This window comes from Tamandua tetradactyla, chromosome 23 (genome assembly GCF_023851605.1).
Source record: "Tamandua tetradactyla isolate mTamTet1 chromosome 23, mTamTet1.pri, whole genome shotgun sequence".
In the NCBI taxonomy this organism is placed as follows: Eukaryota; Metazoa; Chordata; class Mammalia; order Pilosa; family Myrmecophagidae; genus Tamandua; species Tamandua tetradactyla.
Window position 1 is genome coordinate 29,216,705 of NC_135349.1, and position 5,248 is coordinate 29,221,952.

Here is a 5,248-nt window from a genome sequence, read left to right on the forward strand (position 1 = left end):
CAACATAAATTACTATATTTCAAGGCAGAATAAAAAAGTACTGAATTAAAATAAAGTCAAACTTGTTATAGCAAAGTGGGAAAACAAATTATAAATTAATCTTCATTGGAAGAAAGTGGGGTGATATATTATTTTTGCTTAGCAACTATATCACAATGGTTCTGAACTAGTTTTTTTCTTCATGCTACAGCTTCTTGACCATAATAACATGATGGTTTTTACATCTTTACATATAGATGCTCTTTTAAAATTTTGTGGAAAATCCAAGTGAATATAATTAAGCAATTAGCAATCTTGGATGCACTCCAATTGCAGCATTCCATGATAAATATTGTGATTTGAGGGGATAAAAATGTCCAGTGATGTTTTCCCTATCAGTGAGTAGACTGTTCTCTTAAGAACTTATGTAAATATTTCAGGAGTTGCTGAACTAAACTTGAAGCATGATATTAAAAAAGTCACTAAATACCCTTCCAGATTCTCAAGAACAATTAATTTGACCATACCAACAGAATATTGGTTGGTATGAGAAAGTCAAGAAATTAAAGGGGCAATTTTTCTTTTGAAGTTTACCAGAAAAGAAGTTAGTAGAAATTTTTTTGTCCTCATTAGGTGATAACTTCTTATGTAGATATAGGATATTATTGTATTTTGACAAACTATCCTAAAATGGGATATTTTTGTTCTTCTGTTTGCATAATAGAATTTCTTTTTAATGGTTTTACAATGCAATGAAAAATTTTATGAAATATTCAAAGGAAACTGATAGCATAGCCATATGAAATCACATCTACCTCCAGGAAAGAATGCAACTTTTTGTCCTCTGTGGTTATTCTGGACTAAGAGAGACATTTCCAGGTACTTATGTGTGAGTTTAAAAGTTCTCCTTCACATTTTGTATAATGTTCCAGGAGGTGAGATTTTAATGCTTAATAGGGGAAATCAGACTGCAATTGTGTGAATATTTATTTCATAGGCAATTAGAACACTTGAACTTATAAGAATTGGAAAGTTGAAAAAACTTCAACAGCAGTACAGGTGCTTTGCAATAAGTTGAACTTAGAGTCTAATTCCAGTTCTATCCCTTAATATTGTGTGATTTGGGAAAAAGTAGCAAGGCCTATTTTAAAATGGAGTCAATGGAATGAGAAATTTGTTTTCTCACCAGGTTGTTCAGAGGAATATCAGTTTATGCATGCTGATATGTAGCAATTGAAACTTCAGATATATTATAGCAAAAATATTGATTACTTTTTATTCCATACACTGGTTATATATGCTTTCAAATATTTCAGCTCATTAAATATTCACACACACTCAGTAGGTAGCTATCATTAATCACATATTACAGGTGTGCAAAATTATGACTCAGAATGGTGACTACAACTTATTTAAGATCTTGCAGCTAGATTGGAAAGTAATAAAACTATAGTGGTTTAGGAAAATGTTTTATTAGAATGTGATGTGTGTATATGATAAATAATATATTATGTATTTCCTAAAACCTGAGTGTGATAGACACTGAGTTAAATAAAACTGTTTTACCTGCCTATTAGTAAGTTGTCTTGGGTGAAGACATAGCCCAATATACCTATTTGCTTTCTCTGCATATAAACTAAAGCTATTGAGTTAAGAGACATATTAAAAATATAGAATAGGCAATTAGCTGAATGGGAACTTTCTCAAGGTAAGTGCAGAATTATTGCTAAATAAGAGGGAAAAAGATGAAGTGCTGCTGGCTAGGGTTTATATGATACTTGTCATAAGAAGAGTAAAGGAATTCTTAGAGATCATCAATCATCTCTTAACTTCAAGGGGAATACTTCCAGGTAGAAAAATTGGAGATTTAGGGGGGAAAATGATGACTCAGTCAATACCAACATTTCTGTCCTCTGATGATATGGCTGTTAGAGTAGACCGTGAGGATAAATGAGTTAGTGGATCTTCTGTGATGATTAGGAAAAGCTTGACACAATATAAGTATTCTATTATCATTTAGCCATTGAATGCATACATAAAAGAGTAAGCTTACAATACTCTTTTCTGCAATATTTATCATTATTCTGTAAGTAAACAGTCTCTGTTCATTGAAAAGAACATCTATAAGAGCAAAGTGGAACTAAAGAGATGGAAAAGCATTTTGGATATTTGAGACACAGCAAAGCCTCAAGCAAAATGAAAATGGTAAGAAATGAATTTGTGGAAGTAGCCTGGATATAAATCCTCTTGGGTATTGTGGGCCAAGTTACATAAATAGTGTATGCAGGAATCCTCTGTAGGAATCTTGAGTGTGGGGCATTAACTAAATCATAGTTCAAAGGAATCATTTTGGCTGCTGCAGCAGAATGGATAGTTGGAGGTAGAAATATAAGTGGAAATACTGGCAGGAAGCTAATGGCAGTAACTCAAGGAGCTACCAGAGAGACAGTAAGGATCATCAAAATTGTGGCATATTTTGAAGGAAGACTCAAAGGATTTTTTAAAGGCTCAATAAGTAATGTGAGAAGAATAAAAGAGTGAAAGATATTGTAAGGTACTTGCTCTAAACAAAAAGAAAGTGGCACCATTATGAGAGAAGGAATAGGTTTGGTGTGGATTATTAATAATTTAGTTTTATAAATACTAATTTGATATCCATTAGGTAGTTGCATACATAAGTCTGTAAATTAGGGGAGAGATAGGAGATGGAAATACAAATTGTGTGGCTTTAGCGTTTGTAGTTCTGGGAAAGGAGGCTATTCCAATAAAGACTCTAGAAAGATGTTTCAGTGTGATGGGAGGAAATTAGGGTAGTGAACTTTGATCTATAGACTTCCTTTCAATTTTTATAACCACTTTTAATATGTAAACTAACCTAAATGAGTTCTTACATTGTAAAATTTGTGACTTTATAAACGGTGCACCTTTTCGTGGAATTCCCTTCCCAATCTCTGCTATTCTAGCCAATTTTCACTTTACATTTTAAACTCAGCAAAGGCTTCATCTGGGAAGCTTTCTTGAGCCTACACCTTTAGCACGATGTGAATATCTTTAAAATAGCACTGATTACATTGGCTTGCATTATTCTGACCCCATAATCATAAATCAAATCACTGAGATTAGGGACCATTGTCCTATTTAGCATTGGTTACCAAATGTATGCATATAAATGCTCCATATGCATTTCGACTGAATGAATAAATAAAATATTAGGCTTTTAACACACTAAAATTCATCACAGTTTTACAGGGAAACTGTCTTGAAAACTGTAGTCAGCATCTATAAAATAACAGATGAAACCAAAGAACAATGTGGCCTATTTTATCCTCCTGGGCCTCATGCAGAATCCAAAGGAACAGAAAGTACTTTTTGTTATGTTCTCACTGTCCTACATTTTGACCATGGTGGGCAACATACTGATTGTCATGACTGTAACTGTCAGTAAGTCCCTGCGTTCACCTATGTACTTCTTTCTTGCTGGCTTATCATTTATGGATGTCGTTTATGCCTCAGTCATTTCCCAACCATTAATTTCAGGCTTGTTTTTTGGACAAAAGACCATATCCTTCCAAGCATGTATGATTCAGCTCTTTATGGAGCATTTATTTGGTGGATCAGAGGTTTTTCTTCTGTTGGCAATGACATATGACTGCTATGCGGCCATCTGTTAGCCCTTACATTATTTGATTATCATGAGGCATTGGGTGTGTATTGTGCTGTTAATAGTGTCCTGGATTGGGGGATTTTTACACTCAGTAATTCAACTGATCTCTCTTTACAGGCTCCAATTCTGTGGTCCCAATGTCATTGATCACTTTTTCTGTGATATGTACCCCTTATTAAAACTCGTTTGTTCTGACACCTATGTCATTGGTCTCCTAGTAGCAGTCAATGGAGGGCTAATATGCATTATTGAATTTCTACTCTTACTCATCTCCTGTGGTATCATTTTGCACTCTCTAAAGAACTTTAGTCAGGAAGGGAATAGGAAAGCTCTCTCCACCTGTGGTTCACACATCACTGTTGTTCTCTTCTTTCTTCCCTGTATTTTTATGTATGCAAGACCTGCTAGGAATTTCCCTATTGACAAACCATTGAGCATAATTTATACAGTCATAACCCCCATGCCAAACCCTTTAATCTATACTCTGAGAAACTCAGAGATGACAAATGCTATGAAGATACTCTGGAGAAGAAAAGTCATAGGTAGTAAATAAGTGTCATCCTCAATGAAGAGTATCATTTGTCTGTCTATAGTGAACATCACCTTGGAAACCAAGTCACCTTAAATCTGATACATCTTTTCCTGTTCTACAAAGCTTTTAGGATAATGATAATTAAATAATTTAATTTATGTTTGAGTTATTGATGACTAATGAAAACTATGTAATGTTTAGCTTATCACTGCACATAGAAAGTTGAAATGAATTTATAGTGTTGAGTCAATAATTAAGATGTAACAATTAATGAAAGAATTTTAATGAGTTATGTGGTGTTTATTTTCTGCAGTATCTAAGTTAATTTTATTCTTCATCTTGGCTTTGTTCTTAGTTAAATTCTCATGAATTAAATTCCTTCTTTGTATTATAGTAGTTAATATTTAATGGTACAGAGACTGTCCTCTTTTATTCAGTATCAGTTATATTACATATGATTTTTTTATTATGTCAGTCAAATACCTTTTTTGTATGCTATATCACAGGGTCACATTTCATAATTTTTCCATGTGAGTATTGTGTTATTGCAGAGCCATTTGTAGAATTCTTGCTGTGTTTGTTTGTATTTTATTTGTTCATTTTGCTTGTTTGTTTGCTTTTGGGGAAGTGTATTGACAAGGAATCGAACCTGGGTCTCCCTCATGGCAGGCAAGAATTCTACCACTGAACTACCCTTGTACCCCAGGCACCTATTTTTTAAAAGAAAACAATTGAAAATACAATAAGGTTAAATAGTAAAAAGAGATATCATACAAAATGGCATAACATAAAGTGTGAATCTACCACTTATCATAATCAAATATGCCAGTACAACTACTCAGGGGCATTTATGAGCTCTGTTTTAATTTTTACACTATTTTATTGAGATGTATTCACATACTATATAAACATCAGAAGTGTGCAATCAGAGGTTCACAGTATAATCATATAGTTGTGCATTCATCACTGTAATCAATTTTTGAACACCTTCATTTCTCAAAAAAATAAAAAAGAACACCCCAAACATCACATATCTCTTATCTCTCCTATTGTTTGTTTATTTTTGTTCTCAT

At 33.3% G+C, this 5,248-nt stretch overlaps 1 pseudogene; it reads left to right on the top strand.

Moving 5' to 3' along the window:
• The first annotated feature begins 3,272 nt into the window (after positions 1 to 3,272).
• Positions 3,273 to 4,196, top strand: LOC143666583 (olfactory receptor 4A47-like; annotated as a pseudogene).
• The last annotated feature ends 1,052 nt before the right edge of the window (positions 4,197 to 5,248 follow it).